This window comes from Peromyscus californicus, unplaced genomic scaffold, assembly GCF_007827085.1.
Source record: "Peromyscus californicus insignis strain IS unplaced genomic scaffold, ASM782708v3 Scaffold_3__1_contigs__length_106647218, whole genome shotgun sequence".
In the NCBI taxonomy this organism is placed as follows: domain Eukaryota; kingdom Metazoa; phylum Chordata; class Mammalia; order Rodentia; family Cricetidae; genus Peromyscus; species Peromyscus californicus.
In genome coordinates, this window is record NW_026294551.1 from 70,944,341 (window position 1) to 70,970,651 (window position 26,311).

The following is a 26,311-nucleotide window of genomic DNA, read 5'->3' on the forward strand; positions in this document are numbered from 1 at the left end:
GAGACAGGAGCCCTATCACCAGGCAAGGCCATAGGGGCCCAGTCCACTCCGAGGGACCACCAACATCTGAGCCACTCTGCCCAGAAAGCAAGAGCAGGGCAGAGCTCCTTGACTTCAGTGTCTGTGAGCCACCTGGGAGCAGGCAGCAGTGGTCTACGAAAAAGACTAGGCTCACTCTTCACCATACACCCACCAGGACCCCAAATGTAACATAGGCTCTGCCTATGGGTGACACAGACAGCGGGGTGGCTTCTCACACCTAGCCAGGAAGTAGAGTCTTCTGAACACTGGTAACACCCCCAGTGAGCTCAGATCCCCTACCCCCAAAAGCAAGGGGGGAACAGGACAACTCCCCAAAGAGCAGGAGCCACCCTGCCATGGCATCTCCCAGACCATCCCGGTAACTAGAGGTGATTATGAGAGGTCATCAGCTGGGCAGAAGAGCCTCTGGGCATGAAAAGACCCACAGCCACACCCTTTCTCAGGTACCCCATACCCTAGCCCATCTTTGCAAATGACTTCCTCATTATACTGCAGGGATAACCAGATAATAGTGTACATAGATACTGTCAGGAGCCAAAGCAACACAGCCACCAAACGCTTCCATCACCATCCCAGGATTCCCCTCAGAATGAGAGAATCATGGGACAACTTTGGTTCCGCTGCTTCTCCAACAGTTTTGGGTGGATTTCCAGAGCAAAAATGGACAAGCTTACAAAGAGGTATCGGGGTTGGAGAGATGGTTCTGCAGTTAAGAGCACTGGCTGCTTTTGTAGAGGACCACGGTTTGGTTCCCAGCACCCACACAGGGGTTCACAACCACCTGTAATTCCAGTTCAGGGGGGTTTAATGAGTGTGATGTGCTAACATATGTTCAGGGAAAACACTCATACACATAAAATAAAAAATAAAAGAGGCCAGGTTTGATCACAGCAAAATCAACTACCTATCCCCCAACCCTAGGGACAGGGAGGGGGGAGGGTGGGGTGGGAGGAGGTGGTGTGTGTGTGTGTGTGTGTGTGTGTGTGTGTGTATGTGTGTGTGTGTGTGTGTGTGTGTGTATACGTGAATGATCAACCTCCCAGCAGAAGGTAGGTCCAGCTCAGGAGTTACACACACACATATACAAACACACACACACACCAGACAGACATAAACACACACACACACACACACACACACACACCAGCAACAGCACAGTACTGTCTTCCCAAGCAAAGGCAGCCCAGGGACCGGTCACTGGTCACTGGTCACTGGATCCAGATGCTGGCGAGGCACTGGCCCTCTGCTCTGGAAGCAGGCTGTGTTCCCAAAGCAGCTGCCCTCCCCTCCCCCCTGCACAGAGTCTCACAGGGGGCAGCCTGGCTTTCCAGGCGCTGCTTCTATTTTAAAACACTCTGGAAGCTGGGCCACCACCAACAGCAGTCTTCTTCCCAAGGCTTGGGAGAATATTAGCTGACTCAGGGCAGCCTGCCTACCCACTCACCCACCCGTGAAGAAGAGACGGCTATGCGGGCAACCAGCACTCCAGGGTCTAAGGTCTAGCCGTGCACACCGGGGCTCCAGCATAGCCATAGGCCCCTCAAGAGCCCTCACAACGCAGTTCTTTAAGCGCTCAGCCTCGGGAATCAAGAGCATCTGGGCCCACTTCCTACTCCCCTTTCTAGGTAAAAGACCCTGAGTCAGTCTCTCTGACCCCATTTTTCATAAATGTAAAGCACTTAATACTGTGGCTAATACGGAAGGTATGAAACAAACACAACTAGAATTCCATCAAGATGATAGACGACAGGTAACTTGTTGACTGATGAGCAGATGGATAAATGTTTTTGTTTGGTTGGTTGGTTTTGGTTTTTCGATGCAGCCCTGGCAGTCCGGGAACTCACTCTGTAGACTAGGCTAACCTCAAATTCACAGAGATCTGCCTGCCTCTGCCTCCCAAGTGACGAGATTAAAAGTGTAAACCACCACTTCCCAGCTTGATTTTGTTTTGAGACAGGGTATAAAGTAGCCCATAAGTGAGTCTCAAATTCATTATGCCACCTTGAATTTGATCCTCCTGCCTCCACTTCCACCAGAGTGTGTGTCCCACCACACTGACTTTCCACAGTGTTGGAGACAGGACCCAGGGCTTCCCGCCTGCTGGACAAGCATTCTACTGAGCTCCATGCCCGTCCAATAGCTATTTTCTGTTGCTATATTTGTGGCTAGGTATCTAACCAAGTCCTTGTTTTGCATATTTACTATTATAATAATGGTTTCTGAGCATCTTGTCAGACTCACCCTGAACCACAGGGTCTAGAGTCCTCTTTATCCATAAAGAGGTACTGTTTAACTGGATACTGTCTGGCCAGGTCCTGGAAGAGCACCTCCCATCTCATCCCAGGGAAAACTAGCCCTTCTAATACTCAGCTCCAAGGTCCTTGCTAGAAACAGGACTGATTCCTCTGGGTACTGTCCACTGCAGATGGCCAGCACCAGCCACATATCTCTTTCTGTTCCCAACCAGACAGTGATTTCTACTTTACAGACTCACACCTATGGGCTCCTTAAAGCACAGCAGCAGTGCAGTGTGGGATACTAGCAGAGAACTACCCTGTACCCAGGCACCAAGTATACACGGCAGAGTCACAGACTACACACACTCCGAGCTCCAGAATGGCCAACAGTGACAATCACACTTCTACAGCAGACCCCGGGGTGATAGTGCACACCTACAACCCCAACTCTCAGGTGGAGACTGTAAGATCAGAAGTTGTCCTCTGACCCCCACATGAGCTCCCTACCTCCCAACAAATAATTAAAAACAAACAAACAAAGCACTTTATGACAGAGAAACTAAGACATAAGAAAGCTACTTAACCTGAGCTAGACCCTGTGGCTTTTGTCAGTCCATCAGGGTTGAGAGCCCAGGCTGCCCTCTGGAGCTTTTTCTTGCTCAGCTCTAGGTAAAGTGCTTAGATCCTCTGACTAACAGTGAAATGGCAGTCCCTGCCCAGGCGCAGCTGAGCATGCCCCCATCCATCATCCTTTCTTGATGACTACCACGGGAACCCGAGGAAAGTGCAAAGTTACAGACCACAGCCTTTCTGGAATCCTGTGGAGGCTAACCTCCCGACTTTGGCAGTTCTCAGCCAGTTTCCCTCCATCAGTACTACTGGAGGTGTCCATCATTCTGTGGGAAATTTCAGCAAGAGCAAAGGGCCCCAGAGCACCTTGACAATTCTCAAGGTGCTCAAGGGTTGCCCTTACCACCACCACCACCTCAAGAGTCCAGAGTCTACACCTGCCTCAGGTCCTGCATGAGTACTGTGTGGTCCCAGCCAGTCTAATGCCTCGTTCTAGGTATCAGAAATAAAACAAAGCAATCACCCGGGAGCACCCACTGCTACAGCTGGGGCCAGGGACCTTACTCAAAGCCACACGATCATAGAAGCCACCAGACACACACACCTGTCAGAAAGGGAAGGCATAACACACACACCTGTCAGAAAGGGAAGGCCTTGGCCAGAATCCCATTCACCCACAATCACTCTGCTTCAAGCCCAGATACACTCGTCTGACAAGTTCCCACAGGACTTGGGAAGTTGTGGAATGTTAAGAGTTCCTTCTCATCTCTCATAGCTACTGCTGTAGGTTAGTATGTGCCATTATAGATCTTTAAACATCTGTGACTCTGCTAGACCAGGATAGCCTCTAGAAGTGAGTGAGAGGCCCGTGTCTTCTAACGGGTATTCAAGATTCCACGACTTAATGTGCACCTACCACGTGTCACTTGCTGGGGTAGTGAAGAGTGGCATGAAAAAAAAATGCATGAAAAGATGCGTTTATTGGCACTGGAAAGATGGCTCAGGGGTTAAGAGTGCTTACTGCTCTTGCAGAGGACCCAGGTTTGATTCCCAGACCCACACTGGGCAGCTCACAACTGCCTATAATTCCAGTTCAGGGGATCCAATACCCTCTTCTGGCCTCTGAGGGCATCTGCATGTATGCACATAAATTCACATAGGCACAGACACATTTAAATAGACATTTCTAAAAATGAATTTATCCCCCTCAGACCTTTCTAACCCACCTAATGTGTGCCCAGTGGTTCCACCCAAGACCCCGAAGACAAAACTGCCTGGGTAAAGAAGCTCTTGGCCCATCTCTCTTGTCAAGGGGAAGGAGTTTTAGATGGCACAAGGCAGGGCTAAGCCCAGACCCTTCCTGCAATTCATCTGGGTCTACCGTCAGACTTAGTGGTCCAGCCTGATGCCTGTCAAGTCTCTAAACTGGCAGTGTTTCATGAATTATACTGAGTAGCTGGTGGTGCACAAATGCTTGCTACTAACATAGTCACAATGGCATTAAAATAACAGGACTGTAGATTTGAGTCCCTTCCAGGACACCATAGGAAACAAAAGGACTGCGGGGAGGGGGCGGTGAATTCAATCCTCCCCAAAAGCTCCTAGGTAAGTGTCAAAGTTTCCTTGTGCATGCCCCAAGGCTTTGTGTTAATCGGATCATTTTATTCTTCCCCCCAAACTCAGTGAAGTATATATAATTGCTCCTATTTCGCAGATAAAAAAAAATTGAAGTTTGAAATCTTCCTACCAGTGTGACCTTGGACAAACCATGAAGAGTTGTGGGCCTCCAATCAGACGTCAGGCCCTGAAAACAGTTTCCCTAACGCACAGTCGCATATGGCGACACGGAACACGGAATCCATCCCTAAGGCCAAGGAGGCCAGGCATATCGCTCCCTATGGGGTCTCGCCTCCAGTCCAGGCCCAGGTGCTTGTCCCTGAGGCCTAAGTCCACTCAGGACAGCCGGTTCCGTCCGGGAAGGCACTGGCATGCGCGGGAGGGACCCAGCGCCACCTACTCCGGGCGTGGGCCGACTAGGGCGTGTAGGGGCCGGGGGCTCCAGCGCATGGCCATGCTTGGAGCTCGTCCTCTCGGTGGAGAAAGATGGGTCTGCACAGGCCCTCGTGGCTGGCGGGGAAGGGTTTGGGCCGAGGGAGGGTCTCTTCCAGATCCATGCCGACGGGATCTAGAGCCAGAGGGCGCCGCCGGGGAAGGTCACCTACACCGCGGCCCGCCAGGCCTCCACGCGGCTGCCCTTGCCCTTCCGCTCGCATATTCAGACCGCCCCTCGCTCCCAACTGCAAGTGTACTGGATGCTCTGGCTGGGATCTCTCCCTCCTGAGATCCGCTCGGCACCCGCCCTCCAGGCCTCCACTACCCGCCCGCTGACTCTCCAGGCCGGAGATGATCCTCCCTGGTTCACCCTTCCCGGGACCGGGCTCTTAAGACCCTGCGCCCTAGCCCGATCCTCCCTCTATCGCCTCCCTCGAGACTCCCCAGGATCGCTGCCCGAGGCCCCCAGGGACTCAGGCATAGCCGGGGCCCTCTCTGCTGCGCCTACCTCGGAGGCGGTGACGGCGGGAGCAGCGGCAGCTACGGCGGGGGCTGCGGCGAGCAAGCTGGGAGAGCAGGGAGCGGGCCGAGGGCGGGGCGGCGCGGAGCACGGCGGCGCGGACACGCCCCAGCTCTGCGCGCCCGGCCCCGAAGCTCCGCCCCCGGCTCCACCCCGGCCAGCGCCCAGACCTGTCCCGGGGTCCTCGTCCCACCCCGCGAGCAGCTATCTGGCCCTCAGTGGCTCTGTGACCATGTGCGACCGAGCGTAAAGGCCTGCGTGCACCCGGGCACGAGGCGATAGGGAAGCGTGGGGCTGACGTGCGTGAGGTGTGTGCGTGCGCGGGGACACGCGGGTCACTGCTGGAGCCTCCAGGCTGCTGGGAGCATTTGGGAAGAGGGGGAGGGGAGCTTCCGGCACACTGAGCGGTGGCCTGGGGACCTCAACGGATAAGGGCGCTGGAGTCTTGTGGCTCCTGCGCAGCCTCGAGGCCGCGAGTCACCCTGATGCCCAGTGGGGACACTGGGCTCCGGAGGTGGCGCTGCATAGGTCAGAGCGGCTACTGTCGTCCTCTCCTCTGCGCTCCGACCTCGCTACACCAGGTTTCCGGAGCCTGCGACACGCCCGCGTGCGTCAGCGAATGAATTCCGAATTAAACTCCCTGACACCCGGCTTTGCACTGCAAATTTGCGTGCAATTTTCCCTCGTGGCAAAGCCGCTCGCCGCCATTTCCCAAGCAATTGCGAAACTAGAAAAGGCAAAGTGAGTTTTGTGAGACTCGCGGCAGAGTCTCACTGCATGGAGAGGTCACGCGGGTTCTAGATGTCTGCTCTCCTGCAGTGTGGAGCGGAGGGTCACTTTCTCCTTGCCTGGTCTCAGCACAGGTTCTCCTTCCCTACTGAGCGGCTCCCAGCTGCCCACGCCAAACCAAATCAAAACAGGCTTGGAGAATCTGAAATCGCGGGTGAATGAAGACCTCACACCGTTTGCCTTCAACTAACAGACGTCCTAAGAGAATTTGGGGTCCAGTGGAGGAAGCGCCAGTTGGTTGCCCACAACCAGCTGTGGCTGAATAAGGCAGCTGAGATATTGGTGACCACTCTGGGTTTAAAATGCTGATCCAGTGAGCTGAAAGAAGGGAACTGATAAAGGGGTGTGTGTGTGTGTGTGTGTGTGTGTGTGTGTGTGTGTGTGTGTGTGTGTGTGTTCGCGCACGCGTGTGAATGTATGTGTGGGGCTAAGCCCAGATCTGACTTAGACTGTGAGGGAAAGCCCTTCAGGATGGGATGGGGGCAGTGGTATAGAGCTTGCTTAGCATTCGAAAAAACTCGAGTTCAAGCTTTTATATAGCTTATACAATTTTTATATAGCTTCCCAAGTCTGCAGATCCACCTGACAACAAAGACCCAACCCACTCCAAGAGTAAAGCAGGTCGGGAAAGCTGCTGAGTCACGGGGAGTGCAGCGAGACAGTTGGAAGGACAAGACCTGGGGACACTGAGAGACAGGGAAGCTTTGTCTCCAAGAGTCTTACACTTGGCCCTGGGCCCTGGTGCCCAGTTGTGGGGCAGAGAGCCAATTGTTCAAGGTCCTCCTAGCCCTCCAAGTACCAACATCCTTTTCAGGACCCTCAGTCTGGAGAATTCCAGTGGTCTCTGTCTTCCCCAGCTGCCCTAGGTAGAATTTAACATCACTATGACAACTTGTGGGCCACTTTTGGCTGTGTGGCCCTGGGCAGAAAGTCTGGCTTCTCACCTCAACTTGGGAGTGTTGGTGTTTGTTTAAAATAAAGCACGTGGGTCTGGGGGTGGAGGAGAGTAGTGGAGCACTTGCTAGGACTCAGTGAGCAGTTTGTGTCACTTTCCTGGGGACATAAACAACTATTCATTGTAGAGGGCACTTATGACCCACTAAAGAGTTCCACCCAAAGTCTCCCTTGGCAAACCGATGAAGGTGTTTAAGGTATTTGCAAGGTGACTCCAGGTAGCTGAAAAGGCCAGCCCAACATGGCTCAAGACACACAGAAGCCGCGTGCATCCCCAGAGCAGTGTACAACTTACAGGCCGTTCATCCAGCGTCTCCTCTCCAGAGTCTATCTAGATAACCTTGGGAGGGACCTCATGAGTCTGAAAACTGAACTTCCCAAGCTTCGTATCCTTCAACAGCTTCCTGGGGTTTTTTATTATACTTTCTGGTGCTGGGGAGTGAACCCAGGACCTGGAGCACTCTAGGTAGCTTCCTGATTTTTATGTATCTCTTTCCTTCCAGAAGAGAAAGTTTCCATTCCAAGGAATTAGCTACACAAGAAAGGCAAAGAAAATCAGCTAGACTAGGAAGTGAGCCCCTGGGGTTGGGCTCTAACCACACTAGAAGGGTGACTCATTGATCTCAGTCTTTAGGGAGAGGGAGCAGCAGGTCACCTTTTCTAATAGGACACTGCTCAGCCTCCCCTCCCAGCCTGCCAAAGCTGATTGGGCTGGGACGGAAAACCTGATTCAACCCTGTCCAGTCAGGCTCTTCCTTGCAAATTTGAACTAAGAAATCCAGAGTCTGAGGGAAGCAGGGGGGCGGTCCTCAAGGCAGGCTTGGCATCTCTGTCAGCCCCGAAAAGCAAGCAGATCACTCACTGTAGGGTTGCCAGAGGCTTTGGACCCATTTCCTCACGGAACCCTTCCTGAGTTTGAGTTCCCCAGACCTAGTTCGATTCCATGTGAGTCCAGAGAGGTCTTGCTGACTTGTGGGACAGGTCAGTCTCACCATAGTTTCTCTTGGGGTAAGTGACCCTCTATCACTTTCTTTCAGAGTACACGCTTCCTTGGAGCTGACTCCAGGGCCAGGGGGCAGTGTCATGTGACAGAGTCCTGCTCTTCCCTGGTTCTGGAGAGGAACCAGTGAGGCCGTGGAGGAGTTCTCCAGCTGTGGAAATAGACTTTCCCTAAAATCAAAGCTGAGGCAGAGATCAGCTTTGTGGCTAGAGTGAGCATGCATCTAGCCTCGATTGCTGCTTCCCAGTTATCTGAGACAGTAGGTTCTCACCTCCCCACCCACCCCCTTTTTTTTTTTTAGGTGCTAAACCCAGTTGCTGTCCTCCTTCACAAAGAACAAAGTAAACCATCTAGGGAGGTACTGAAATGGATTATGAGTGTAAGACTATTTTACTCCATTACTTTAGACACTAGATCAGAAGTTCAATGTACCCTTGGCTACATAGTGAGCTCAGAGCCAGCCTAGGTTATATGAAACCCTGACTCAAAAAAAAAAAAAAAATCACCTTAGGGAAGTTCTTCCTTATACTAGGTCTTCTTCTTCTTTTTTTTATTATATTTTACATTTTATTTACATGTGTCCCTGCAGGTGTGTAGGTTAAAGGATGGCTTGCAGGGTCCGTTCTTTCATTTCTCCATGTGGGTCCTGGGGATTGATGGGCCCTCAGTCCTGTCCTCCCCCATCATCTGCAGCCTGCTGAAGTGTTTCAGAGACTTCCTGTGGGGAAACCCTCATTCATAATATTAATGAAAGCAATCATGATGCTATCCACATTATTGTGACCACATCACAGACTACAGGCAAGTTATGACAAGCCAGACGATGTCCAGAGATGCCCATCCCATCCTATTTATGGGGCCCTGTGAGTATATTCCTTAAAGCAGGAGCTTGCTGTGAAGCTGACTTTTAACTCATGGCGATCCTCCTGCCTCAGCCTCCTAACTGTTGGGATCATGGGCATGTACCACCATACCCAGCCAAGATGCTTTTTTTTAAAAAAGGATTCATTTATTTTACTTTATGTATGATGCCTGTATATAGGTCTAGGTGCCACAAGCATGCCTGGTGCCCCCAGAAGTCAGAAGATTGTGTTAGGTCCCCTGGAGTTCTGAATGGTTGTGAACCATCATGTGAATGCTAAGAGATATGAACCACCAAGTGGGTGCTAAGGATTGAACCCAGGCCCTTTGCATGAGCAGTCAGTGCTCTTGACCACTAAGGTAAATCTCCTCTCACCAGCCAGGATGTTTTGTTTTGTTTATTTGTTTGGTTTTGGTTTCTTGAGACAGCGTCTCTCTATGTACTCCTGGCCACCTGGTGCTCAATATGTAAACCAAGCTGGCCTCAACTCACAGGAATCCTCCTGCCTCTGCCTCCTGAGTTCTGGGATTAAAGGTATGCCCCACCATGCCTGGCTACGGATCTTTAAAAAAAACAAAACAAAGCCGGGCGGTGGTGGCGCACGCCTTTAATCCCAGCACTCGGGAGGCAGAGCCAGGCGGATCTCTGTGAGTTCGAGGCCAGCCTGGACTACCAAGTGAGTTCCAAGAAAGGCGCAAAGCTACACAGAGAAACCCTGTCTCGAAAAACCAAAAAAACAAAACAAAACAAAAAAAAAAAAAACTATTCTCCTGGGGCTGGAGATGACTCCGTGGTTAAGAGCACTTCCTGCTCTTGCAGAGGACTTGAGATTTCAATTCCCCGTACACACATCAGGAAGCTCACAGCCCCTTGTAACTGTAGCTATAGAGGATCTGACACCCTCTTCTGGCCTCTGCAGGTACCTGCACACATGTGACACATTCACAACACATCTACATACATAAATAATACAAAAATTTTTTTTTAACTTTTCTGAAGTGTGGTTAGCATATAAAAAGTTATACATGCTTAATACTTAGATTTCCCACCTTTCAGCTGGGTGTGGTGGTACGCACCTTTTATCTCAGGACTGGGAAGGCAGCTGCAGGGGGATCTCTATGAGGCCAGCCTGGGCTACAAAGTGAGTTCCAGGACCGCCAGAGCTATTCAGAGAAACCCTGTCTTGGGGAAAACAAAGAAACAAAAACCAACAACAACAACAAGAAGAAAGCATTTCTATGACTAGACACAAACATCCAGGAAACCATCACCATCAACAACCTGTACAGATGCCAGTCACATCCCTACATTTTCTTGTGATGACTTTTTAGAGACTAGAGAGATGGTTCAGCCATGAAGATCGTTGGCTGCCCTTGCAGAGGACCAGGTTCCATTCCCAGTACCCACATGGTGGCTCACAAATGCCTGTAATTTCAGTTCCTTGCAATCTGACACTCTCTTCCGGCCTCCGTGTACACCAAGGAAGTTGTGGTGCATCTACATACATGCATGCAAGCTCTAACACACATAACATAAAACTAAAGGAATCTGGGGCTGGAGAGATGGTTTAAACCTCAGGGTTTAACAGCACTGACTGCTCTCCCAAAGGACCTGGGTTCAACTCCCAGCACCCACATGGTGGCTCCTGGCCATCTGTAACTCCAGTCTAGAGGATCCAGCACCCTCCTCCTCTGTGTGCACTGCATAAACATGGTGCACAGGCATGCCTAAAGCATCCACACACATAGAAATAAACAAATACAAGAAAAAACTAAAGAAATAGTTTGAAAAGGAACGATTTGCTTATGTATCATTAGGAGGTGGGGGGGATGAAGAACATTGTGTGGTCAGTTCTCTTCTGTACGCAGGGTAAACACAAACACTCAGGCTTGCACAGCTCACATCTTACTCACTCATCTACCTCTCCTGCCTTTTGTTTCATTTTTGTTTGTTTGTTTGGTGTTTGGTTTTTCAAGACTAGGTTTCTCTGTGTAACAACTCTGGCTGTCCTGGAACTCACTTTGTAGACCAGGCTGGCCTTGAACTCACAGAGATCTTTCTACCTCTTCCTCCCAAGTGCTGGAATTAAAGGCGTGCACCACCACAACCCAGACCTTCTGCCTTTTTTTTTTTTTTTTTTTTTTTTAAGATTTATTTATTTAGCCAGGCGGTAGTGGCGCACGCCTTTAATCCCAGCACTCACGGGACAGAGCCAGGTGGATCTCTGTGAGTTCGAGGCCAGCCTGGTCTACAGAGCGAGATCCAGGACAGGCACCAAAACTACACTGAGAAACCCTGTCTCAAAAAAAAAAAAAAAAAAAAGCCTAGAACGGCATAGCAAGTGACCCTGTCTCAGAAAAGCAAAACCAATCTATCTCCACAGCTAGTTTAAACGTAAAAACACCACTTGTGTTAGCGACTTTTCTTACTGAAACACAGTGTTTGACAAAAGCGACTCAAGAGAGAACGGGTATATTCTGGCTCAGGACTTGAAAATGCCGTCCGTCCCGTGCAGGGGAGACATGGCAGCAGACGCCCGAGGCAGCTGGCCACTCGGCATCCGCAGTCAGCAAGCAAGGACAGATGCTGCCGGCTCAGCTCCACTTCTCCTTTTTGTTCAGTCCACGCCCCCAGCCCATGAGGTGATGCCACCCGTCATTGGGGTGAGCCTTCCTCCTTCAATAAACCCCCTCTAGAAACTCCCTCACAGACATGTGAAGGTAGTTCTAAACTCCATAAACAAGCTAGCAGCCATCCCAGAACTGTTAGCCATGGACCCTGCCGCAGGTACATTTCTGGAGCTTACGTAATGTGAGTAACTGAAACTTTGTATCCTCAGTCACCCCTCTGTCCCTTCCCCCAGACCCTGGAACCTACTATTGCTCTCACATCCATGTCAAGGATGGGGACGTAGGGATTTTATCCTGGGTCATCTGGTAGGCCCAGTAGGCTCACAAAGATCCTTAGAGAGTCAGGTGTGGTGGCACACAGCAGGGATACCAGCAACTTGGGAGGTTGAGGCAGAGACCAGAAGTTGGGGGCCAGCCTGGGCTATGTAGCCACCCCTCATCTTTATTTAATTGATTTCTTTATTTTTGAGGGCATGCACACATGCCACAGCGCATGTGTGAGGGTCTGAGGACAACTTGTAGGAGTCACTTCTCTCCTTCCAATATGGGTCCAGGGGATTTAACTCAGGTCAGCAGTCTTAGATTTCCCTTTGGGAGCTGAGCCATCTCAGCAGTCCCACGATTTTTACTTTTTGAGACACAGTCTTGCTAAGCTGCCCAGACTGGTTTTGAACACACTTTGTATCCCAAGCTGGCCTTGAGCTTGCTAAATTGCCACAGTGCTTACCTAGCAGGCACCATACCCTGGATTCCATCCCCAGCACCATATAGCCACCAGGCCTGGTGAGGCAGGCCTGTAATCCCACACTTGAGAGGGGGTCTGGTGTGGAAGCAGCCTATTGAGGAACTTGGGGTTCTCCTTAGCTAGATTAGGGTAATAAGACCCTGCCTCCCTGCTCCCTAAAAAAAAAAAAAAAAAAGGAGACAGTTGGCCTGCATGGTGGCGCATACTGTAATCCCAGCCATTGAGAGCCAAAGACCAAAGGTAGGAGGAGTGCAGTAAATCTGAGGCCAGCCTGTGCTGCAGAGTGAGACCTGTCTCAGAAGGGGAACAGAGGGTGGGAAGAAAGTTCAGCAGTTGAGATCATTTGCTGCTCTTCTAGAGAACCTGAGTCTGGCTTCCAACACCCATGGCCCATGTCTCCATAACTTCAGTTCCAATCTTCTGGCCTCAGCAGGTACCATACTCCTATGCATGCGCGCGCGCGCGCGCGCGCGCACACACACACACACACACACACACACACACACACACTCGTATTTTAAAATCTTTTCTTAGCCAAGTGTGGTGCTCACACCTTTAATCCCAGCACCTGGGAGGCAGTGGCAGATAAATATCTGTGAGTTCGAGGCCAACCTAATCTACAAAGTGTTCCAGGGTAGCCAGAGCTGCACAGTGAGACACTGTCTCGAAAAGAAAAAAAAGCCATCTTGTATAATATTAGCGGGTTCAGCCTCAATATTATACATTCCAGGGGCACAGGAGAGAGAACTACTAAAGGCAAGGACTATTTTTGGGAAATAGAATCTCAGCACACCGAGCTCTATAGTCCACTTGCTTTAATTCCTCTGGCATAACATCCTATATACACAGCTTCAGTTCTGTTCTTGTGCCTAGCTCCTTTCTTGCCTGATTTCTCTCTATATTTACCTACTGCTCCCTCTAAGTTCTATCTTAATTCTGTCATCTTAATTCTGCCTCATCTAGGTCCCTTTCATCTTGTTCTTACCCAGCTAGTACTTCCCCGTCTGACTCTTCCTCATCTTTCATCTCGTCCACATGTTCTCTCTGCTCAAAATCCTCCTTATTCCTCCCCGTTCTCCGTCTCTCTGTCCTCTCAAGTTCTTACCCATCTAGTCCTTCCATTCTCTTTTCTCTTCTCCATCCCCCTGTGCCCTGCAAGTCCTGTTACATATACACTTACAAGCAGTAATCCCTTGAAAGTGCAAAGCCAGGCTTCCAGGGTCAAACGGAGGGGTGATAAGAATCACATAGAGGGGCAATAACCGTTATCATTTGCAACCCCAAAGGGAAGTGACCAATGGGAAATGAATTAACTAAAGGCTAAATTCAGGTAATATCTTTTTTTTTTTTTTTTTTTTTTTTTTTTGGTTTTTCGAGACAGGGTTTCTCTGTGTAGCTTTGGAGCCTGTCCTGGAACTCACTCTGTAGCCCAGGCTGGCCTCGAACTCACAGAGATCCACCTGGCTCTGCCTCCCGAGTACTGGGATTAAAGGTGTGCACCACCACCGCCCAGCAAAGATTTATTTAGTTTTTATGTATACAGTGTTCTGTTTGTATGTATGTCTGCACACCAGAAGAGGGCACCAGATCTCAATATAGATGGTTGTGAGCCACCATGTGGGTGCTGGGAATTGAACTCGGGACCTCTGGAATAGCAGTCAGTGCTCTTAATCTCTGAGTCATCTCTCCAGCCCAAATTCGGGTAATATCTAAGAAGAGGGATCTTATGTGCTCAAATATAGTCTTAAACATGATTGGTAGAAAATGTTAAGAATCTGTAAGTTGCTAGGTCAATGGGAGAAAATAAAACTGTCTTCTTTTTTCCTGTGGCTCCTATCTGTCCAAGCTATCTGCTGTTTTTCTGTGGGGTGGGGGAAAGTGTGCTCAGTTGCTAGGCAACCTGTGTACAGCTAGATGCCTCTGGTGATAGTTAAAGGGAGATCTGGAACTAGAGGTAAGATTTGGGAAAGGAGGAAGTTAAGCTTAATTGGCACATCCACCAGGCCTTCTCAAACAGGTAGCCTGGATGCTCAAGTCTGTTCTTAGAGAGTACAGAGGTATCTCTGATAAGGTACTTTCCGCCATCTGGGGATGGACCTGGCCAGATGCTGCCAATGATGATAATTACAGGGAGGCTTGAACTGGGGTTCAGGTTGAGCATAGCTGTCAGCACAGAAAGTTATCTAAATATTCCTAGAAGTGGTTAGGTAAGGAGTTAGAGGTCTATAAAGTTAGTAAGGCTGTAAGAAAGGAGGGTCCGAGCTAAATTGTGTAAAGCTATTACTTAACATCCACCTGACCTAGGCGGTGTCTCTGTGGAATTTACCTTAAATCAGGAGACTTGCATGTGGACTGTTATTACTGCTAGTCCTTGAAAGTGGCTAAGGGAGATATCTGATTCTAGAGGAAGTCTTTCCTGAGGCTGTTCTCCAAATACCTTGAATGTGTATGTCCAGAGAGTGATCAGTCCACACTATTAGCCCTTCTTAGGGAAAAGTCAATTGGGAAAACTATGAAGGCACATATGATTTTCATAACAGAAAACAGCTGATATATAACAAGCCAAAAGCTCCTTGGAATTTGGCTTCCTTTGGAGGAATTCCTTAATCCCTCCAGGTAGTGACTTTGCCATAACCAGCTGAGTTCTTATGATATATTCCTGCAGACCGCAGCAAAGTAATAAGTGAAAATACAGATATATTTTCTTAATAAAGGCAGAGGTTCCTGCTACATTTGCTGCATTAAAATGATTCTGATTTGGAGTGAGTGAGGTCATTTCTGCTCTTGGCTAGCAAACCCAGCCCTCCATCCGCCTGCCCTGGTAGGTAGCTGTGAGGTTCTTGGATTTGGGTTTGAGTGTGGAGAGTAGACTTGATGGAGGCTGCATTCCTACCAGAGACCTTTGAGCTGATGACATCTCCCAGCCTGAAAGAAGGCCAGTTTCTCCTTTGCTCAGCATGTTCTGACCAGCGTGTGTGTGTGTGTGTGTGTGTGTGTGTGTGTGTGTGTGTGTGTGTGTGTGTGTGTGTGTTGGCTAAGATTCCAGTTACCGCAAGGACAGGCATTGTCTTCTCTGGCTACACAATGAAGAGATACATGGGGTTTGCCCTAGAGACGAAGCTGGACCTGCCTCTGTTGCTTGACTTAGCTACCCAAGTCCTTGGGGACCTGAACAAGTCCCCTGTTAGCGTGGCCTCTGCTGACAGGCATGACTTCATGTCTGCATTTTTGTTGTTTTGTCTTTGTCCTTGTTGTTGTTGTTATTATTATTGTTTTTAGATGGAGTCTCACTATGTATCTCTGGCTGTCCTGGAACTCACTAAGTAGAGACCAGACTGGTCTTGCTTTCCAAGTGCTGGGATCAAAGGTGTAAGCCACTACACGGCTGTTTTTTGTTTGTTTGTTTTTGAGACATGGTCTCCTGTAGCCCAGGCTGGCCCCAGACTCACTGTTAAATAGCCAAGGATGACCTTGAACTTCTGATCCTCCTGCCTCCACCTCCTAGTGCTGGGATTATAGGCATGAGCTACTACCCACGGTTTGTGCAGTGCTGTGGCCTGAACCTGGGGCTTCCTGCTTGCTTGAAGCAAAGCCCTCATCCCGCTGAGCTGTATCCTCAGCCCAGGGTTGCCACCTGCACTTCCAGTCAAAGGCAGAGTCTCTCTTTCACGTTTTTTGTCTTAGCTCAGCTCTTTGCTTCCTCCGGGGAACTAAAGATCTAATCACAGCTTTGCTAACTTCCTTACTAGGGTGAATGCTGCCCAGGGGTCAGGGTTAGCTTTAACTTGTTCACCTCGTCCCTTTTTCAGAGCACTGTCATGTGACTGGTGTTCAACACACCACCAGTGGGTGCTAGGTGACCCTCAGCATGAAGGCAGGCGGCCAGTCCACTGGTCTCATTCTACTGCACACGTGGACAGCTGGAGACCAAGCCCTTGGGGGTTTCAGTCCCCCTGGAAGAATGGACTCAGCAGCGTAATGCTGGCTGGGGCTTGAATTTATCTACATACAAGTGAAGAGCTCTTCCCTGTCCAAAGGGAGGGCTGGCCTTTGCCCCCAGCTTCCAGAAAGTCCTGCCCAAGGGAAGGATTTTCATTTAGGGAGAGAGTTGGCCACACAGGATGAATCAACAATGTGGTTATGGGCTTTGACCCAAGCATAAGCAGCTGGACCTTGGAAGGTCTGGAGGACTGGTGTTGGCTTCACAGGCAGTGAGTAGGAAACCCCAATCCACACTCTAGGTAGCAAGGCAGGGGATGATGCTCTGTGTGAGTTGGCACATGGCAGAGTGGTGGGTGCCAGCTGGGACTCCGTCTGCAGAGGACAGTAGACAGCTCCATGGGGATCCTCTTGGCCTTGCCCACCCTACTCTTCTCTGGGTGGGTTTTTCCTGTGACTGTGAGGGTGGCAGAGGTCCCAATGAGTTCTTAAATATGAGGGTGACTTTGGGGATCCCTAGATTTGCAATTGGTGGCAGCACAGAGGGGTGTAGGTGTGGCCTGATAGACTGTTTCCCATTTTAACACCACTGTATTACCTCCATTATGGCAGCTCCCTGCTGCCATACCTCCATGCATATCACATGCTCACGTGCAAGAACACATGAGTGCACACATACACACACACTGACCAAGATGTCAGACCAGGCACTGTGCTGCATGTCTGGACCCCTCAGGCATCTCCGATAGAGGAGTTCATTGTTGCCCAGCGGCCTCTCCTACAATGCCTCACCCTCTGTCCCTGCAGGGACAGGACTTTCTTCCTGATCTTAGCAATGACAAGTAGGCAGGTAATAAATCAACCCAAGTGGGTTGGCTTCTGGGCACTCTGGAGGAAGGAGGCAGGAGACTGACCTTCAGGGCTTGCTATGGCATGCTCTAACTTCTTCCCCCAAATCCACAGGTCTAGCCTCTGTCTAAAGCCACCATTTCCCAGATGCAGGGCACACGTTGTGGAGCCCCGGACACAGCCCTTCTTGCCAGAGCCACCAGCCTCGGATGCCTTTCCAGGATCAAAAGTTTCAGGTTCAAGTCTAAACTTAGCAGCTCTGCCGCCTGGGGGTCAGAAAACAAGTTGGTCTGTGACTCTTACATAAGCAGGTCAGACCTCTGAGGCTCCCTCAGCCCCTCAGCTCCTCCCTGAAGTTTCCTGGTCACTGTGCCAAAGATGCTTCTGTCAAGGACACTTACCCTTCTCTCCACACACAAAGCCCCAAACACAAACTTTATAATTCTATCCAGTGAAGAGAGAGAAGAGAGAGAGAGAGAGAGAGAGAGAGAGAGAGAGAGAGAGAGAGAGAGAGAGAAAGAGAGAGAGAGAGAGAGAGCACTGAGTCTTGGGATGACTGCCATGTGATCCTGCCCAGCTTGAGGAAACTGGACCCCCTGCCCAGCCTGTAGAGGGAAACATAGAAGGCTGCTTGTTTCTAAAGCCTTCTATGAAAATTAAAACCACAAAGGCCCTAAGAGAGATACTAAGTCCCTGTGGTGGTTTGAATGAGAACGGCCCCCATAGACTCATATGTTTAAATACTTGGTCCCCAGTTAGTGGAACTATTTGGGAAGGATTAGGAGGCATGTCACTGGGGGTGGGCTTTAAGGTTTCAAAAGCTCACGCCTGGTCCAATGTCTCTCTCTGCCTGCTGCCTGTGGATCAGGATGTCAAGCTCTCAGCTACTGCTCCAGCACCATGCCTGTCTGCTTCCCACCATGATCAAAGACTAACCCTCTGGAACTGTAAACAATCCACAAATTAAATGCTTTCTTTTATAAGAGTTGCCTGTGTCCTAATGTCTCCTCACAGCAACAGAAAAGGAACTAAGGCAGCATCCTAGAGGAAAAGTTAGTTGAAAAAAAAAATCCCAATTTGAAGCCGAGCATGGTGGCTCATGTCCGTAATCCCAGTTCTCAGGGACTCAGGCAGGAAGATTGCAGAGAATTTTAAACCAGCCTAGGTTACATAGTGAGTTCCAGGCTAGCCTGGGCAGCAGAATAAGATGTTGTATTAAAAACAAACAAACAAACTGAGCACATGCCTATAATCCCAGCACTTGGGAGGTACAGGCAGGAGAATCAGGGGCCCAAGGTTCTCCTCAGCCACCACATGAGTCCCAGGCCAGCCTGGGCACCCTGTCTCCAAAAAAATATAAAATAACATAAAATAAAAAGTCCCAATTTCAATTTTGTGTTTTATTGCTGGTGATATTTTATTTTGGTTTGGTTTGGTTTTCTGAGATAGGATCTCACTATGTAGCCCTGGCTGGCTTAGAACTCACGGAATGGCTTTGAACCCACAGAGCTCTATCTGCTTCTGCCTCCAGGTTGCTGGAGTTAAAGGAGATTGCCACTGTACTGGGAAGAAGTCCCAACCTGGTGGAGAGAAATGGAGAGAAGTAGATTCTCAACAGGTTGCACCCCGGGAGTCCTGGAAGGAAGGCTGGGGGAGCTGCACATGGACCTTGGCCCACCTCAGGGGTCTCCACTCTGCTTGTGGAGTATCACCATCACTCACATTCTCCCCAAGCACCTTAAGGCACCCGAGAAGAGCAGGCCCAGAGAAAAGGGTGCACTTAGCAAGAGAAAAGGAAAGAAATCCAGATTGTGGCTGCTGTTCAGGACATGGTGCTTTAGCCTTTTGAGGCCTGTGGCCTGTAGCTCAGGTTGGCCTTTAGCTCAGGTTGGCCTCTAATTTGTGACAATCTTTCTGCCTCAAACTCTGAAGTACTAGGACTACAAGCATTGCTACCACACTCAACCTGTTTTTAAAAATATTCCAGAACTTCTTTCTCCTTTATTTTCTTTGGAAACAAGGCCCCTTCTGTATTCTAGGGTGGCTTTGAACTAGAGACTGTCCTGCCTCAGCCTCTCAAATATTGTGATCGCAGGCATGCATGACCATTCTGAGAACTTCAAGACATTCAAAAAAAATTAGGCTGGAAGTAGTGGTGCACACCTTTAATTCCATCACTTGGGAGACAGAGGCAGAGGCAGGTGGATCCCTGTGAGTTCAAGGCCAGCCTAGTCTACATAATAGAGAGATTGTCTCAAACAACAACAAAAATCACTTTTAAAAATGTGGCTATAGCTAGGTGGTGGTGGCACAGGCCTTTAATCACTTGGGAGGCAGATCCAGGAGGATCTCTGTGAGTTCGAGGCCAGCCTGGACTACAGAGTGAGTTCCAGGAAAGGCACAAAGCTACATAGAGAAACCTTGTCTTGAAAAAAAAAAAAAGTATTTGTTGTTCTTGCAGAAGACCCAGGTTCTGTTCCCAGCACCCACATGGTGGTTCACAACCGTCTACACCAGGGGATGTGGTCCAGCTCTGGCCTCTTTGGGCACTAGGTATGTACATTTATGTGTATGCAAGCAAAATACTCATACATATAAAATAAAAATAAATATTTTAAAATATTTAGTGTGTGTGTGTGTGTGTGCAGGTGTGTGTGCAGGTGTGTGTGTGTGTGCCTGTGCACACGCAGGTGTGTGTGAGCCACAGAGTAGAGATCAGAGATAACTTGCTGAAGTTGGCTGTGTCCTCTCCTTCCATCATGTGGGTCCCAGAGATTGAACTCGGGGTGTCAGGCTTGGAAGCAGGTGGTTTTACCTTCTGAGCCATCTCACTAGCCAAGAATGTGTTTCTGGGTTTTTGTTGTTGTTTTGGATTTTAAAGCCTGTGTGTAATCGTGCGTCTATGTGAATGTGCACATGAATACAGGTACCTTCCATGACCAGAAGAAGGCATCCGCTTCCTTGGAGCCAGAGTTACAAAAGGTTGTGAGCTGCCCAGAGTGGGTGCTAGGAACTGAACTTGGGGTCTCTGCAAGGGCAGTGCTCAATCTTAACTGCTGAGCCATCTTTCCTGGCCCAAGATAGTTTTATTTGCACTCATCTTTCAGTTCATTAGAACTGCTATAAACGACTGGGTAAGTTACAATAAAGAGAAACAGATGGCTCACAGCCATAGAAGCTGCCAGGTGTCATACCAGCACCTACAGGAGCTTCTGCATGCATCTTCCCGTAGTGGGGGACATCACATGATGGAGGGGTAAAGGTCGGGTGAGCAAGAGAGTGTAGCTCCTGCTACACTGGCATTAATCATCTCAAGAGGTCACAGTTCTCGTGACTTAGTGGCCTCTGTAGCCACCTTAGCAGTTAAGTTTCAACCTGACTTTTGGAAAGGACAAACAATGAACTATAACCTTTGTCTTAGTTACTTTTCTAGTGCTGTGAACAGACACCATCACCAAGGCAACTTATAAAAGGGGCTTGCTTACTATTTCAGTCCCTGACCATCACGACAGGGAGCACAGCAGCAGGCAGCCATATCACTGGGGGAGTAGCTGAGGGCTTACATCCTGTCCATAAACACATGGCAGAGAGAGAGAGACTGGGCCTGGCTATGGACTTTTGAAATCTCACATCCCACCCCCAGTGACACACCTCCTCTACCTAGGCCTACTTGTCCCCAAAAGTTCACCAACTAGGGACCAAGCATTCAAATATATGAGCCAAAGCCAGGCAGTGGTTCGCATGGCTTTAATCCCAGCACTCAGGAAGCAGAGGCAGGCAGATCTCTAAGTTCAAGGTCAGCTTTATTGTGGAATATTTAACTATGCAAAGATGTGTTGCATTTGTTTAACTATATAAAGATGTGTTGCTGTTTCACCTTGCCTGCCTAAGGCACCTGATTGGTCTAATAAAAAGCTGAATAGGCCGGGCGGTGGTGGCGCACGCCTTTAATCCCAGCACTCGGGAGGCAGAGCCAGGCGGATCTCTGTGAGTTCGAGGCCAGCCTGGACTACCAAGTGAGTTCCAGGAAAGGCGCAAAGCTACACAGAGAAACCCTGTCTCGAAAAACCAAAAAAAAAAAAAAAAAAAAAAAGCTGAATAGCCAATATTGAGGGAGGAGGCATAGACGGGACTTCTAGGCAGGGAGAGTAAGTAGGAGGAGGAGTTTAGGCTGGAGGAAGAAAGAAAAGGAGACACCAGGAAGATGCCAGTGGCCAGACAGACAGACATAGAGGAAGCAAGAAGCTAGGACATACAGAATGAAAGAAAGGTAAAAAAAAAGCTCGGAGGCAAAATGTAGATGAAGAGAAACAGGTTAAATTAAGTTAAAAGAGCTAGTGGGACAAGCCTAAGCTAAGGATGAGAATTCATAATTAATAATAAGTCTCTATGTCTTTATTTGGGAGCTGGCTGGCAACCCAAAGAAAATTCCAACTACAAGTCTGGTCTACAGAGTGAGTTCCAGGACAACCAGGGCTACATGGATAAATTGTGTCTCAAACACACACACACACACACACACACACACACACGCACGTACGCACGCACGCACGCACGCACGCACGCACGCACGCACGCTATTGGGGCTATCCTCATTCAAACCATCACAGCCCCGTATCTTCTTCAGGGTCTGGGCCCCGCATGTTAGGAGGAAGCACACCTGTGCCTGGATGTCTTTTTGCCCCTCAGCTTCTGTCTGTCTGTCCCTCCCTCGGAGGTCCTTCACTCACCTGGTTTTCAGTGTAAGCCTTGCTCTCCCAGCACTAAGAGCTGAGTCAGAATGGGATGTGGGAGAAGCAGACATTGCTGCCTCCCTTATGGACCTCATGATCAAAGGACGAGATGGACTTCACTCAAAATGCCATACAAATAACATGCAAAGACTGGTCATGGGGGGGAGGGCCTGGAGAGATGGCTCAATGGTTAAGAGCACTGACTGCTCTTCTAGAGGTCCTGAGTTCAATTCCCAGCATGGTGATGCACAACCATCTATAGTGGGATCTAGTGCCCTCTTCTGGAATAAAGGCGTACATGCAGATAGAGCACTCTTACATTAAATAAATAAATATATCTTGAAAAAAAAGACTGGTCATGGTGTCATGTGCCTGTAATCCAATCATTCTGGAGTACAGGAAAGATGATATGTAATTCAAGGTCATCTTTGACTACACAGAAAGGTTGAGACCTGGACTATGTGAGACCTTATCTTAAAAAAAAAAGGGGGGGGGCTAGCTGGGCATAGTGGCACCCACCTGAATCCCAGAACCTGAATCCCAGAACTTGAGAAGCAGAAAGAGGTGAATCTCTGTGAATTTGAGGCTAGCCTGGTCTACATAGCAAGTTCTATCCCAGTCAGTGTTATACAATTAGACCCTGTTTCAAGAAGAAAAAAAAAAAAATTAAAAAGAAGCTGCGGAGAGGATCCCAGCAGCCTCCCAACCCCATTTCCACCCAAACAGGGATGCTACAAGGTACGTAATCTATAGCGGTCCCATAGAAGATTCTAGGTCTAGCCAAACTCCCAGATGAATGCAGCCCCATTAACACTGCAGCCAGTATCACGGGAGACAAAAGTGCAGTCCCGGGGAAGCCTCTGGCTTAGATGCGAGTGGCCCAAAGACAAAGGTGGCCGTGGGTCGGACGGATTAGACGTGGCTTCAAGGACTGACGCTGTAGTTAGTTTACAGCTCCACTGAGCTGGAAGGGCTGGAGGACCGGTGGGTTCCAGCGAAGGTGGTGGCTATGGCCATTGACTGTGCCGTCCTCCTCATCTCCTTCCCTGATGCGAACACAACAGAGCCAAGCTTATAGTCAGAGATTCTAAGGAAGTAGGGTCCTAGTGCGCGACCACAGGAATAAGAGTTGAACCGAGACCAGGTTTCTTTTCAACATCGCTATTTGAGCAAGCATGATGTTAAAATGCCCTGTTTCTGCTGGCTCTTCTGCTTTCTACACATTCTGCCCTGCCTTCCTTGGGGCTCCCTGGCTGAGTCTTAGACAAAGGTCCTTACCAGGCGGCCCACCCCACCTAGAGACAACTTGCTTTCCCTCCTGGACTGATCATCCAAGAATGCACTTCCAGCCACTCACCAACAGGTGGCAGCACCCCCACAGGTTGATGACTTGGAAGCCAACGCAATCTCTTGAAAAGTAAATTCTCTCATTTCCCTTCAGGGAATCTGCACCAGTCAATATTTACTGATGAGGAAAGTGGGGATGGGGAGAAAATGATTCACAGCTGCAGCTCATCTTCATGCAAAGGTCTCAGCCCCACTGGAGTGTCTGATGGTTCCCTGACCCGGTCCCGAAGGAAATTCAATCCTTGCTTCTGGGGAGCACCCTGCAACCTTTAGGGGTATTTTTGATCCTCACAGGTTGGGAGTAGGAGGATGTCATAGTTAATCTTCATTGTCAGCTTGCCTGGGTACGGAATCACCTTGGAAACAGCCCAGTGCGTCTGTGAGGGCGGTTGCACGGAAGATTAGCAGAGGAGGGAAGCCCCTGCATGTGGGTGGTACCATCCCATGGCTGGGGTCTAAGACTGGATAAAAGAGGGGGAAGGGAGAGAGTCAGCTGATCGCCAGCATCCCTTCCCATGTCCTGCCTGCAGATCAGTGTGACCAGCCTCCTCTCACTCCCGCCACCAAGGCTTCCCCAGCACCGTGGACTGTACCCTCAAATCACTAGCCAGAATAAACCTTGTCTTCCTTCAGTCATCTGTGAGGGATTTCATCACAGCACTGGGAAAAATAGCTAAGATATTGGAGTCACTGGGGCCGTGGCCAGCGGAGCTGCCAAAGGGCTGCACAGAACAGACTTCCATGACAAAGAATTGTCTGTCCCATAATGGCAACAGTAATAAGACTGAGAGACATCGATTAATCAGACTCTCAAGAGCAGTGAACCGTGAAGTGCAGGAAAGGCCTTCCGCAGTCTCCCTTACCGTCAGCATCCCCACAGCCTTTCCTCAGAGCCACCTCCATGAGGAATCAGGGGACAGTGCTGAGCAGGAGGCACAGGCAGGCCTCTGCGCTGGACCCTGGAGGCTCCGGGCATGTCATAGTCCTCGCCTTCCTTCCAGGAGATCAGGCTACAGGGAGAGACAACATCTCTGTAAGGTGGAAGGTGTGGTAGTGGGGTCCACCGAAGGACTAAGACCGAATGACATCGAAGGGGCGGACTTTAACAAAGGTAATGGGGTGTGGGCAGGAGATGTGGGTGCTGGGAACCAAACTCGGCTTCTCTACAAGAGCAGCGAGCACTCCTAACTGTTACACCAGCTCTCCAGCCCCCTATATGTTCTATTTTTACATTGCTAGCGGTGCAGTGGGTGTGTTTGCACTAGCATCACCATGGAGACAGGATTGATGTGTTACATGTGATATACTACCTGTAGGCAACAGGATTTTTTTTTTTTTTTTGAGATCGGATTTCTCTATGTAGCCCTGGCTGACCTAAAACTTGCCTTGTAGACCAAACTGGCATCGAACTCAGAGATCCTCCTACCTCTGCCTCCTGAGTGCTGGGATTAAAGGCGTGTGCCACCACCGCCCGGCAGCAATAGGAATTCTTTATCTTGTTATCTTATGGGACCGATGTCGTGTATACTCAACTGTGTCCTCACATTGGAAAACAGGAGAGTCTATTCAGAAGCTCCTACAACAAGAGAAGATGTCACCTGCTGGCTTTGGAGAGGGAGGAGGAGAACACACAGCCGGAACTGCGGCTCCCAGGTTGGAGAAGACAACACATGGATATCCCCAAGAACCAGGGAGGAAGCTTGCCTGACAATGTCTTAGCTCTCGCCCAGGGAAGCCATTTCAGGCCTAGCTGGTAGCATTGTAAGTATTGTCTGGTTTTGGTGAGACAGGGTCTCATTCTGTAGCTGTGGCTGGGCTCCTACTCAGTATGTACACCAGAGGGGTGATCTTCCTGCTTCTGTCTCACGAGTGGTGGAATTGTGTGTTTGTACCAACATTCCCGTCTCAAACCAGTGTTTCTCTGAGTCACTAAATTTGTGGTGATTCAGAGCAGCATAAAGAAACAAGTGTGGAGCCGGGCGGTGGTGGCGCACGCCTTTAATCCCAGCACTCGGGATATAGAGGCAGGCAGATCTCTATGAGTTCGAGGCCAGCCTGGTCTACAGTGCAAGTCCAGGACAGCCAGGGCTACACAGAGAACCCTGTCTCGGGGGAGCAGGGCGGGGGGAAAGATCATTGATTATCTCAGCCTTCAAAAGGCTAAGGAGAAGACCACCAGTTACAGGCTAGCCTGGGCTACAAAATAAATCTCTCTCTCTCTCTCTCTCTCTCTCTCTCTCTCTCTCTCACACACACACACACACACACACACACACACACATGCACACTCACATGTTAACTCAAAGGACATTAGGCTAAAAATAAAGACACAAAACAATTGGGACTCAGTGAAACACTACAGACATTGATGTGAGGGTCAGTCATGGGCTCAGTGGGTTATCTGCACCATACTCCATTCTGGTGGTCAGTGCCTGCTCATCTGCAGGCCTCTGAGTCCTTAGGCAGTGAAGGGCGATTCCACACCAGGGAAGTAAAGCTCTTTGGAAGGCCCCTGGGGTGTCTCCCTCCAGCCCACTCACCCTTCCTTGCTAGTTTGCAGAGAAACAGAAAGCCAATGGATGGGTGCCTTAGTGACTCTGCAACCATGGTTTATGTTAATATCATCTGGGGAGTGCTACTGACGCTGGCCTTTACCCCAAAGACCATTTTGCCTTGACTGAGATTATCTGCATTTGTTGAAGCTCCCTCTGGCCAAGTCTATTGGAAGCTCGGTTGCTATGTGGAGACTTAGCCACCAGATGGAGCTAGAAGATGACCAAAGAGAAGGGATCCCTTCTTCCTGGTGCCAAAATGGTAAGAAACAGTGAGGTGGGAGTCCTCAGATTAAGGAAGGAAGCCCTGGCCTCTGGCCACTTGAAGTGGATGGGTGGGGGGGTGGTTGGTTGGTTGGTTGGTTAGTTGGTTGGTTGGTTGGTTGGTTGGTTGGTTGGTTGGTTGGTTGGTTGGTTGGTTTAGCTTTTTAAGATTTTTATTGGGGGCTGGAGAGATGGCTCAGAAGTTAAGAGCACTCACTGACTGTTC

General features: G+C 49.6%; 1 protein-coding gene and 1 long non-coding RNA gene across 3 annotated transcripts in view; one reads left to right on the forward strand and one right to left on the reverse strand.

Moving 5' to 3' along the window:
• Vdac1 (voltage dependent anion channel 1) overlaps window positions 1-5,599 on the reverse strand; it is a 30,617-nt gene extending 25,018 nt beyond the window's left edge. Inside the window, exon 1 of one of the 2 annotated variants that reach the window (XM_052757879.1) lies at window positions 5,410-5,599. The gene's annotated coding sequence lies outside the window, so the exon portion shown is untranslated. The remainder of the gene's footprint in view (window positions 1-5,409) is intronic. The other variant, XM_052757874.1, reaches the window with a different exon arrangement.
• On the forward strand, window positions 5,511-26,208 carry LOC128122367 (uncharacterized). Its single transcript, XR_008222413.1, has 4 exons — window positions 5,511-6,492; window positions 19,651-19,742; window positions 24,826-25,030; window positions 25,972-26,208. It is a non-coding gene; the product is annotated as an uncharacterized LOC128122367 (long non-coding RNA).
• Window positions 26,209-26,311: the final 103 nt, after the last annotated feature.